This window comes from Anas platyrhynchos, chromosome 6 (assembly GCF_047663525.1).
Source record: "Anas platyrhynchos isolate ZD024472 breed Pekin duck chromosome 6, IASCAAS_PekinDuck_T2T, whole genome shotgun sequence".
NCBI classification, from domain to species: Eukaryota; Metazoa; Chordata; class Aves; order Anseriformes; family Anatidae; genus Anas; species Anas platyrhynchos.
The window spans coordinates 39,492,014-39,505,157 of NC_092592.1; positions in this window are offsets into that span (position 1 = coordinate 39,492,014).

Below are 13,144 nucleotides of genomic sequence, written 5' to 3' on the forward strand. Positions count from 1 at the left end.
TGGGCATATGGTACAGGTAAGGAAGGAGCCTGCACATCTTGTTTCTGTTTGTGAAGGAAGCACACCCTGCACTTTCCCCGAACATAAATTCAGCCAAAGTGGTATGTCATTAATCAGGTGCAGGATCTGGAAAAATCATACAGAGACTTTGTGTCTTATATTAAAAACAGCAACTGATGGCTGGTTAGTTTGTTTATTGAAAATGTTTTATTAACACTGTACCTTGCAGAATGTGCAGAATTGGACAAAATAAGATTATTTCTCCATCCACCTCCACCTCAGTTTTTTTGCATATACAATTTGGTTCATGAACTCTAAAAATATATGTGCTGGTGCCATAGCCTACATGGCATGTAAGTCTGTCAGTTCACGGGGAATGGTAAAGCACACTACAAGGTATTTCCAGACTTAGAAAGCTTCTCACAGGAATCTGAGTCAAAGATTAAACTCAAGCTTCATAAAGCTCACCTAGCTTTCTCTACAAGGCTGTGAAACAGCACTTTGGTTTCTACGTGTTTTGCTCTGGATCAGGTGCTTGTGTTGTGCATGGAGATGCAGTGGGAAGGCTCACCTGAGCTGGCATCCTCGCTGGTCCGAGTGCCTGGAGAGGAGCCGAGGGAGCAGCCCCCAAAACACACAGACATGCAAGATCTTCCGTTTCTCATGCACTGGTAATTGCCTATTAACATAATGCAAATCAAAGCCCCTTTCCTAATGCTGGAGCCGCAGCACACAAAGATTTTCTTGGTCCATTAAAAAGACAATTTTACTCATGCAGTAATGGAAAACATCAAACTCAAATAGGAAAGTGGGTGCCTCTAAGTATTTCATATTTTACAGGAATATGTTTTAAATGAAATACTGCTTGACAGATAAATTACATTGGCTTTACGTATGTACCCGTCTGATTTAGTGCTACCAGCAGTGCAGATGGTTGGCGACAACTTTGTAGGTGCTTAAACATCTTAGTACATGAATGCAATTTTTGCACTAATGCAAAACACTTGCGGAATGACCCCTCAGATGTAATGTTTTCCATTGAGAGAGGTGATTTGGACTTACAGAGAAAAAAGTTATATACAAATTACTTCAGGTAACCTGTAGCCTTTAAAAAGAAAAGAAATGCAATTATATCTGCTCTCTGCAGCCACAGTTTAATGAAAACTGAAGACTGAAATGGTCTTTCTAAGTTTCAGAACTTACAACAGGTCCCTGCTTATTAACGGAGCAGTTGTACCAGCAATTTGTTTTTGTAATTATGTTCTTTGTGGTCTACAGTTTTCAAATAGTGATGCTAAAAGGACAGCTGGAAATACTGCTAGTTGCTTACCTAATCCCCAGTGAGAATAAAAATAGATAACAGTAAATGAGACTGTATGTGGGAAGCTAAATTAACAGTCAAAGCTGAGATTTTTTTTTAAATATACAGTATACTTCAATGTATGCATTAAAAGATGGAGATGAAATGTATTAAATATCAGTAGGAATACTCGGCCCTTTGATTACATGAATGAGGAGCAGAGCTCGTTCCTTGGCTTAAAACATCGCAGTCCTGTACAAAGCAAATAATGAGCTTGACCACAAAATTGCTGATATTTCCCATGCAGAATGAGAACACCGAGGTAAAATTGTTGCTTATAGAGCAATGTGAGTTCTCCTTTCTAGGCTTATATTTATTCTCAAAAGCAACTACAGAGAGTCATGTTTAAACTCATTTGAATAGGCTTCAAAGACGGTCACTTTTCCAGCAGCAGCATTTTACCTGGCAGCGGGGAGCTGTGCATGCATCGCGGCACGAGATTGTGGGACTAAGTCTCGTGGGACATATTTGGTTTTAGAAGAAACTCAGCCAGTTCTAGAAAGTCTGGAAATGTATGAATTCCAGCTCCAGGTTCATGTAACCACACAATCAGTCTTTGCTCACACATCCTTGCTTTGGTTTCCTGAGTGCCACGTTCCTCGTTTTAGTTTCATTGCTAGAAGCTGTGACAGCATTTCCTACCAGTATCTAAGTGCCTTCAAGCTTCAGCGTTGAGGGACCATCCATAGTCGCACCCTGTGGATGCACCTTTCCTCCATGCACTTTTCTGTGTTGAGGGACACAGAAGCTTTGAAATCTCACCTTACCAGGGGTTTTACCTGTATTTGGGTAACCAGCTGTTGAGCCAGTCTACTGGTGGGTATCAATCAGCATGTCATTATGCCATTTTGCATTAGCTGAGGATGTAACCTACACTATTCCCTCATGCAAAACAACATCTCGTATCTGTCAGTGCATTGATGCCATGAAGGTAAAAGCATGATGAGGTAGAGAGCTGATATTTGCTGTGGGGAGTGTGCAGGGGCAGCCAGGACTTCCCATAACCGTGCGCAGCTGCAGGCTCACAGCTCACCACAGCAAAACCCTCAGCGCCTGGGAACTTCATTTCCTGACCTTCACTTTCCTCTTGAATATTCCTCACAGGCCTGGGGTGAAGAGCGTGGCTAAAAAATAATAATAATAAAATAAAAAAATTAAATATCAAAATGCACAAAACAGAGCCAACAGGAAATTCGCGCTTGCGGAAAGCAAGAGCCAAGAGAAGCGCTGCGATCACCGCGCCTCCAGCTCGAGGTGCGAGGTTGCACGAGGCGAAACACAGGTCAAGCGGCAGTGAGCTCCTCAGGCCTGGTCCAGAACGGGCTGAAAGCAGAAGGGAGGCTCCCCTTGGTTTAAGAGGTAAAGCGGGAAGCAGAAATACGGCCTAAGTTCTGACACGGTGCCTTCAAGTACATTATTTTCTCAAGGTGTCCAAAAGATCAGTGAGAGCTGTTGCCTTACAGAGTGATTCGCACAATTCTCCAGTGGGCCGGGTACGTGAGGAGTGTGCACAGCGCTGACTTGTTAGCTGCAGCTTTATACCCCAGCTTTCTCTGTCTGAGTGCATCCATCCCTCTCTCTTGATAGCTAATGAACGGTCTGCTAAAATAAATAAGATCCCTCCACTTCCCTAGAGGCAGGGAGGAGAGTGCTTGCTGCTAGTCCATAAAGTTTGGCTGTGTGGGGATGGGGGTCTTTTTTTGTCTTTTTGTATTTTTTTTTCCCTTTTGCTATTGAGGGAGCCAATATGAAGCGCATTAAATTTTCCTTGAGGATTTGGTTTTGCTGTATCTGAGGCCAGGTAAGAGAAGAACAAGAGGAAAGCCACTTGATTTTGTGCCTGGAGCAAAGCTAAGCGGTTCAAGGCCAGAGTAAACACAAAGCAAATGAAAAAAAAAAAGAGAGAAAGAGAGAGGGAAGCTTGCAAGAAGAGAGGTCCTGTGATTTAGCACTGAGCAGGCCTTGGAAGAGCCAGAGGCTGGGCTGGCTCCCCCGGGGATGCCTCCCCTGCTGGTGTGCCCCCCTCCCGGCCGTGTCCCCAGCCCAGCTTCACGCATCCCGGGGATGCTCCATCCTGCACCACATCCTTGGTGCCAGCAGTAGCTGGGTGCCTGTGAGCACCTCCGCAAACCTGGCGCTGTTCCACCAGCTCGGTCGGACTCCAGATGGCAGGATGAGGTTTCCTCGGTTTGATCTGTACTACAACAGACTTTTAAACAGGGTTTTGTCGTGACCATTTCCAGCCCTGCGCTGAGCTGCGCTCCTAGGTAGATCACTGCTCAGAAACACTGAAAAAAGCCCCCCCCCAAACTGTTGAGAATTCAATGTAAATGGCTCGGGGGAGGCTACGAGATGTCTGCATATTTTGGAATTTTCTGCTGCTCAAATATCTGAATTGGATACACTGGACATACTCAAAATTTGCTTTGACAAGACATTCTGATCTAGTTGGACCTACTAGGAGAAGGAGGTAGGACTGCATGACCCCTGGACAACCCTTCCAACAAAATTAGTAAAACCTAAAAACCCATTACTGATAGTCTTAAAAACTGGCTCATGAGACGTGAACTTCAGTCATACACCTACATACATACCCCAGCAGGTATATGCACAGCCATAGATTGTGCACGGCAATATAAAATCCCCAAAAGGCAGGCTTATTCTGGATATTCGGTCTACGAAGCTGAACTATTAAGAACACTTTTGGGAAAAGAAAAAAAGTGCAAAAGCTGAAATCACAATCCCATAACAGAGACGGAGCTCGCGCTAAGGAGACAGGGAGCTGCTGACAGGTTGCAGTGGCACAGTGTCTTGCTCCATACTAGGGGGCACACCAAGGCTTCTCAGTCCTTTTAAGACCATTGTAGGAATAAGTGCAATGTTGTATTTGTTCTAGTTGCAGGACTCTGATGTACGGAGCACCATGCAAATTTAAGGGCATGTACACATTCAGATTATTTTGTTTAACAGATACTTACAGCCAACCCAACCTGATCTTGCTTGGTTTTGAGCAGGAGATGGGGCTGCATTTGTCTTCCAGCCTCCAAATCCCCCCCGGATTGCTATATGCCAGCAGCATTTCATTTTTATTTTTATTTTATTTTTTATTTTTTTTATTTTTATTTTTTTCTGGCTTTCAGCTTTTGCATGAGGTCCCCAAGGCTGCAGGGCAGGAGAGAAGCAGGGTTGTGGTGTGGGGTCTCTGTGGACATTTCCAGAGAGTGCTCAGCTAGCAGCTCTCCTGAGACTGAAGGGAACCAGTAGCAGTGCTTGGGAGGTGCCTTCACCCCCTGAGCTTTCCTGCTGATTCTCCTGTCCATCTTCTCCACAGAACACGTTGTCTTAACTCTGAATGTCACCTCCTGCATGCAAGGAAAAGGCAAAAGTCAGGATGGGAAACACCTCCCCACATAAGGGCCTGACCCTTCATAGAGAAAGCGAGACTTAAAGTCACATGTGGTCCTCATCCACACAAATGAAGTCAGGGACATTATAAAAATCTTTAAAAAGTTGTGCAGCCATGGTCTGTGTGGCTAAACTGTAGAGTAAGCCCCTCTGAGACAGCTCAGCATCCTCTGCCCCTGGCTGGATCAGGCCCCAGCATGCTGCTCAGCGTATCCCACAGCAAATCCCTTGGTACTGGTGAGTCCTGAACCTGGTTCCAGTGGTGGGGGCCACAACTGCGCCCAAATTAAAGCAATTAGACCCACAGGGAGGAGAGAACTGAGGAGCCCCCCGAGGCAGCGCACCTGCTGCCCCCATGGAACTGGCTTGGGAATAGGGACAGGTGCCACAGCCAAGGAAGGCAGGGGGGCTCCCCAGCCTCAGTGGAGCCCCCCCTCCTTCCTTTTCCCATGCAGTAGCAGCATGCCATCTCCCCAAAACGCTGCCTGGCTGGCGAGCGCGACGCCAACATCTGTGTGCCAGCTCTGCAGGGCCGCGTGTGCCGCGCGCGATCCATCTGCAGCAGGCTGCACGTGCCAGGGGCTGTGCTCAGGGGGGCTGGGGAAGGGGGGGCTGCCACACAGGAGGAATCCACTACAGAATTAGAAAAAAAAAAAAAAAAAAGATGTTTTTTCTTGCTACCCTGATTTTTTTCCTCTTTGGTTTAAAATTCCCTATTGACTTTAATCAAACTCAGGCGAGATTCACAAGCTTGGTCAATTTAGGGATTTGGGAAGGAGAAAAAAAAAGAAAAAAGAAAAAAAGGAGGTTTTGCCAAGCAGGTTTTCCCAAGTTCTCATAGCTCCACGTTACATGGCTCGGTGTCTGGAGCAGGCTCCAAGCCTGACTTCCAAACGACCTGGAAGGGGTCCCAAAGCGGTGTGCTGCGGGCACTTCAGGGCCCCCGCTCGGTGGAGAGCTGTGGGCAGGGCACTGGAGGAGGCAGGAGAAATCCATCTCACCTCCAAAAGGCAGAGCAACCACAGGCTCCAGGCTTGCAGTTTTAATCCTCACATTTAGCTCTGTTGTTTTCCTGGAGATGTCTAAGTAAAGATCACCTTAAAGCCCCTACTGAGAGAGAAAAGCAAAGTTACTCTCACATCTTCTTATCTCAGTGAAATAGAGAGTAGTAAATATGCAACTGTGATTGCTTTTTACCTCCCCATTGATCGAAATTTTGAATCTAGCCATAGTTGTGTCCTGGATGGTGAGCAATTAACTTAATTTTCTAACCTCTTGTGTGTCTCAGTTTAATTTACCAACAGGTTATTCTCAGGACGTATCATTCACCATGTAAGTGTAAACAGAACCAGGTATATCTGTGTGTTACTAATAGGGTGCCTTGCAGACCCCAGACCAGCAGTCTGCCTATATGGGCAGAAGCCACGTGTGAATGTCGGATGCCTGTGGAGAGGGCAGGATTTTAAATCTTAAGGTTTTCCTTTCCTTAATTGGTAGCGCATCTTATGGCTTCTGGCTACCTCCAACCTGGGCTGTGCAAGCAGCCAGCTGGAATTTCACTCCATTCACAACCTTCACCTTGGCCTGGAAGTGGATTTGTTGAGTGGCCACCGTGAGAAAAACCATTGGGTCCCCTGAGTCCAGAACAAGCCTTATTTCCACTTTTTTCCCTCCTGTTGAACAAATTCTGCATGCCACCTGGCCTTGCTGAGCAATGCGTGGAGCAGAACTGAAAAGCCAACCCTATTTCCCCCTCTTTTTCTGCTTCTTGAGGTGTGAGCTTCTTCCTCCTCCACACACCTCAGCTCTGTGTTGGGGCTGTGCACTGTGCCCCACAAGCTGCCCGCTGCCCAGAGCCTCCTCTGGCTTCTCTGTGTGCCCCAGGTCCATGGGCTGCTGGGCTTCTCAGGGCCCTGGTACCCCCAGCAGCACTTGTGGTCACCCTCCTAGCTCCAAAACCCAGAGGTGAGCACCTTGGTGGTCAGTGGGCCACTACTCGAGCAGGTGCCCATGAGGAGATGACGAGGAAGCTCAGGGCTGCTCTGAAATAACCATCTCCTTCGTCATGCAGGGCTCACGCCTGGCAGAGTGCAGAAATAAGTCACTGGCAGGGAGGCTGGGACATGCCTGGCAAAGCACAGAAATTGGGAAGGAGGCTGGGAACCTCCTGGCTGGAGGCCGGTGACCGATGGCCCCACAGCAGGGCCGGGAGGTGCGGTGCCAGGAGCGTGGTGTGCGCTTTGGGCCTGATCGGCCGCTGGTTCACCGCAGCGTTTGGAGCACACCGGGGTTGTGGTTATGGATTTATTCTTATGTGAATTACAGCTGTTGGTCGTGAGCTTTGCCCAAGAACAGAAACACAGCCCCTTGCTGCGGCCGGGAGGGACCTTGTCGGAGTTTCAGAGCCTGTCGTGGGAGATGGTCACATCCATGCACCCCAGCTGGTGCTGGAGGCAGTGGGATGATGCCCGGGGATTTGGAAGCGGTGAGCTGCCGTTTGGCAGGGGCTGCCACAGCTGGGGGGAGCTGAAGAGCTGCTTAAAAGTCCTTTGGCTTCAGTCACCACGCTTCTCTATGGCAGGGGCAGGGGGTTGCATTGCAGAGCGGGGGAGCAAAGGACCAGCCACATGTTTGAGGCCGGTCGTTATAAATTACTTTTGCTTTTCCTCAATGCTGCATCAGAGATGGAGCAAGCATATTTTATTGGTAACACACAGAGAAACTGGGACTGTCAGCTCCACAGGATGAGACTGTGGTGGCTGGTTGTGAGCTCTTCCCAGCATCTCCTACTGCTGAACCCAATCCTGCCACACTCGGTGACGGTGAGCAGCACCTTGGTCTGTTTTACAAGAAGGCAGACCCTGCCCCTTCATTTTTCCCTGCCCAGCATTCATACCTGACATTTAAATCAATTACCTAGACATTTAAGTCTCTTTCACATGCCAGCACATGGCCCTTGTAAGCCTTTAGGGTTGGGGGTGAGGAGGGGGGTGTTGGCTTTTGCGAGCAGTATGTACGCTAATTCCAACGTAAAGGGCTGCAGTAAATCACTTAATGCCTGAATCAAGTTAGTTGTTGTTGTTTTGGTGAATTGGGACCATATTCGGGACCATAATAACCTAATAATGGACAGTGCAGGCATAGACCACACTGTAATGTATATTGTAGGGGAATATGGTAATAGTCTGAAATGGCAATTCTCCTAAATAAATAGCACATCAACTTACTTAAACCTAATCATAAATGGGACAAATTGGACCCATGTGCAAACAGAAACCTGAGCAGAAGGCAGGAGTTAAAGAAGCCATTGTTTCCCAGCCTGACCCTGGGCAGAGAAAGCCTGTGTCAGGTTACATCTGTTAAAATGATTCTAATGCCAGCTCAGTATTTTAATTATAAATATATAAAACATTTAATAAGAAGACATTCTGGGCTTACTAAGCCTTTAAAAACTGGATGTGGGCGGGGTGGGTAGAATGGTGTTCCATGTGCCCCAGACAGAGTGCCAGCGTATAATGATTGAATGTTTTCCTGTAATAAATTGAAAAAATCTGGTTTGTAAGAATGGATCCAAATCACTTGGCATTAGAAAGGTAATTTGTTACCTAGCTTCCTCTTGGAAACGGTCTGTGTCCAAGTTTGCTGGAACTTAGTTTCTAGGGACTGCGATGTCCAAAAAGAGAAAGAAAGAAAAAACAACCAGGATGCCGGTGGCTCTGGTGCTAAAGCGTGCACGCGCAAATACACACACACACACACACACACACACGCACACACACAAATGCATTCTCTGTTATTTCTACCTCTCTTTCTTTTTTTTTTTTTTTCCACGCAGTTTTGCAGTCCTCCCTCTCATGGCTCTGAACACAAGATTCAGCAGCCAAAAAAAGAAGAGAAAAAAAAAAAAAAAGAGGTTACTCAGGACAAAAGCCAGATCTATAGCCACCTTCTTTGTACCTTTCCAAATCTCAAGCCTGCTTAATTATGATTAATTGCCACATGGATAATCAGATACAGTTTCAAAAGGTTGGAGATGACAGTCCAAGGACACCAGGGAAGAAGGAAGGTTCGCCTTTGTTACAAGAAAAAAAATACCAGGTCCCTTCCTCAGCCCATAACCTTTTCTTATTTTAACAATTCCAAACGGAATTAATACCATCAGTATATTGTTCCCGCTCCTGGGAATTGAACTTCAACTGTACAATTTCTGCAGCTGTCAGTTTTTTCAGACCTCCTGTCAATAACGCAATGTTGGGGTGCCCTTCTTCTTGAATGAAAGCAGTTTCAAGTTTCTGCTTTATGTCTGTGCTTTCTGGGTGGTGTGACATGATGAGAAAGTATAAAAAATAATAACAGCAGTTAAAAAGCTTCCACTCTTGACTTAACTGGATCAAATGTAATAGACTACAGTCTTTTCTCCTGATTTCCTTTGCTTGTTTTAGAAAACACTGTGAAAAGTGCAGGAGATTTTGTCTTGCCAGCTCTTTCCTCCATTTAAAATCCCTTTGGCTAAGTCAAGGATCACAGTATGTCATTTCCAGCCTAACAGAAGTGCTGGGCCTTGTTCAGCTCCTATTACTAGGAGGCAAATCCCTAGGTTGCAGGCGCCAGTGTTTCTGCGTTTGGCTCCCTTCCCAGTATTGTTTCCTTCATTACATTCCAGAGTGCCTCTCAGCCAGTTAATGTTTGCACTGGGAGGTCCAAATATCCAGCAATCAGCACTGAACTTTTCTCTTTTTGTTGAGAATTGCAGGTTTCAAATGCAATCACTGGCTTTAAAGGAAAACTTACAGGTGAACACAACAGCACTAATTTCCATTTTATTCACAAACAGTTATATTTTCTGCAGTTTCTCCATGTGCACTCGTAAAACGGTTTCAGGAGATGTCTGGCTTTTTCAGGGCTTGCAGGGGCTGGAATTGTGTTATGGGTTTTGGGGAGGATGCTGCCCTCCACCTACCTCTCCCAAGCACCCAGCCCTCTGTTACCACGAGTGCTCCCACATTCAGCTGTTATCTCTTGGTGTTACTGCTGGTGATGTGCTGGTGTTCTCCTTTTTACTGAAAATGTAGTGAGCTGAGCACAATGAAATAATCTGGATCACTTGAATGTCAAAATGTTTGCTCAGACTTAGCACCTCGCTCTTTGTGGGCACAGGGTGGGAGCCATGGTTCCCAAATTCCTGGGGAACCCATGCAATTCATAAGGGCAAGGGCAAGTTTCATCCTTTTGTGCTGTTTGCATCTGAGGCACTGGGATGTGTAGAAGGGGTTCATGCCATGGGTTTTCTAAGCATATTGATTTTCCCATATGACTGGCGGAGGGTGGCTTTGGGCAGCTCGAGGGAACCCACCTGGGACGTGCAATGTCCCACTGTGGCAGCACGCCAGTTGTTCTGCCACCAGAACCCCCGTAAGCATCGAGAAAACTCCTATACATTGACCAAGGGTAAGGCCCTTCATTTTCAGAAGCTGGATCAGGCTGAACCTCAGGCTACTTGAACTATTCTATAGGAAGGCTTTTGATAAGACAGCCCCGTGTAATTTGCTTGCTATGGGTTTACTATTAAGTTTCGAGACCTAGCCATGGGTCATAGGCTTGATTAAACAATTAAAAACGTCCACGACATTTTCTTGTGGGGAAGTGGAAAAAGAAAAAAGTAAAAAAAAAAAAGTAAAAAAAAAGAAAGTACAGGTTGGGAAATCCTCAGTGTTTTCCATAAAGCCTCCAGCTATGCTTCCACGCATGATCATATGTCATATGGATGGTGTCATAGCGTCCTAAGGGTGCTAGCTCGCAGCGATGATATCGAATTCATGGAAGTGTATATGCTCAGAGAGAATACTAATGTTAACTCAGTCTAAATAACAACACTGCCAAAGGAGGAAAGCAAAAGATGAAATACAGTGGATTTCAGGAGGCAACAAGCTCTCATTTATTAAGATCAGAGGCATTTTACAGGTTACAAATCATAAAGCAGAAATAACTTCATAATATACAGGTCAGGAATGTGCCTGGGATATTGAGGAACTATTTCCTTGGCAATAATCTGCCACAGATAGTCAGAAGCGTGCATTTTCTGGCACAACAAATCATCACTGATTAATTTTGTCTGCCTTTGTCTCAGAGAAGCAACAAGACACTTTGCCGTGTATGTTGTACTTACTCTGCTTCCACAGTATTCTTTTTCAATGCATAATTTTTTGCAAGATAGGCCAAACACAATACGCTTTGTTTTGCCTCTTTGGCATCATTTTCGGCTGAACGCAGCGTGCGGTGGCTGAGCGCATGGTGCAGGGGCTGCAGGGCGCGGGGGCTGACACCCCCCAGAGGGGCTGTCCCACCCTCTCCTGTGCACCTGCCAAACCACCTATCAGGAACACACTTTGAATATTGTATTTCTTCTTGAAGGAGAGGAGACCTTACGCTTACAGCTAAGTTCTTGTAGTGGGTGTTGAAGAGGAGCCCAAGCAAGAACAGGGCAGCAGCAGCAGCAGCAACCAACAGAACTTTTCCTCTCTGTTGGCACTTAGGAACAAGCAGGCTGTGGAGATCTCTGCAAGAAGAGAAACTGAAGTTTCTCCTTTCAGGAGCAGCAAAAGCAGGGCTGGATGCAACTGCAAGGTGGAGGGAAGGACCGTATGGCAGGGCGGTGTCTTCCCCCACGCTTTATTTATTGCATCCTAGAGCAAGCCCAGCTGGATGGTGGTCTGCCTCCCCGACCGCACGGAGGGCCTTCACAGCATCCCCTGAAGGACAATAGATATGATAAATGCCGAAGGCAATGTCAAAACCCATAACTTCCCAAACATTAACTTAATATTCACAGCTATTAAACATCAACAGATCAGAAATGGAGTATCTCCAAAGCAGGTGTTAAACTTCTCTGGGCTCCCTGTGCCGCTGGTGTGAGACAGCCAGCAGGTTATCATTTCTGAGTGCACCTTCTACCGTCTCGGAGTTTCTACAGGTTTGAAGAGATTCCCAATTCCGTCCTGGTTATACTGAATCACTCTGAAATGGGCCGTGGGGGAAACTTCTCAAGAAGTAAGCTAGGTGCGGCAAGTGAGAGGCTCAGGACAAGCAGCCAGGCAGGATTCACTGCTGTGGTAGGAAAACAGAGCAGAAGTGTCCTGAGGAGGGAGATTTTGGAGATTTATTCATCAGTGAAGGGCATTCCCATAGGAGGAGGGGAGGAAGAATAGTGCCCTTACAAAATCATAATTACAGGATAATCAAAACTTTTCTTGTAGTTATTCAAAAAGACTACAAGTCAGATTTGGAGAGAAAGACGATTTCTGCTGCTCACACATATTGCCCCAAATTCTCTCCATGGTTCACATCATTGCCAAAAGGTTGGATTCGGAGGGGAAAAAGGTGGCAGCACCAAACTTGCAGAATATGATCAAGTGGTAACAACCTCCCACTGCCTGTGGAATCTGTGTGTTTAGGGCATGAAGGAGCAGCTTTTGAGCTCCCCTTGGAAAAGACCTTTGCAGGGCTTATATCTACCCAGAGAGGCTCCTGGACTTGACTTCACATCCTTAGCTGAAGCTGAGCTGGTTTGGGCTGTTTTGGATATGGCAACATCTCCCCAGATGTCCAGGAGCTTCACAACCAGGGCTTCAAGGAACCCAGAGAGGTGGTTTCTTTCTCTCTTTACCTAATTTGTCTTCTGTGGGATTGAAGTCATCATGAAAAATAATGCTGTTACGACTTCTGCTGTCAATGCTCGCCTCCTATTTGCATTCTCCAAGCTCCCACCTTCATCCTCATCGTTTTCTCCCTTCAGAATTATAACAACCCCAAAACAATGTGTTCATAACATTTCCTCCGATTTCAAAAAAAAAATGAAAGAATAAAAAACAGCTAGCAGATGCTGATTTTCTCACTTAACTGCACATATTTTATAGTAATTCTCTCTGATTTTCTCCCAAGACACCCACCTGACCTTCCTTTCTCTCCAGGCTCTCCCAGCAGTGACCAAACACTGCTAATCATGTGATATTCAGCCATGGAAATAGTCTGAAACTAAGAGAAATTTACCCTCTGACCTCAACGCCTTCGCATGCACAATAGAGACCAAGACATGTCTTTGCGAAAAGGAATGCATTTTCATTGGCAAAAACTGATTTTTATACCAAACCAAATTAATACTATGAAAAGAATGTGGTTTGGTGTTTTTCGTTTGTTTCTTTTTTTTTTTTTCTTTGTTTTGCTATTTCACAAAAGCAATACAAATGTACTGTAAAAAAAAAAAATCAAAAAAAAAATCAGTGATTTTACAACGAAGAATAACAAAATACAGTTTCCAAGCATTTTGAAGGAAGTTAAAGTGGAACATGATAAATAATTTTGCTTCTCTCTACAAAACTGCAA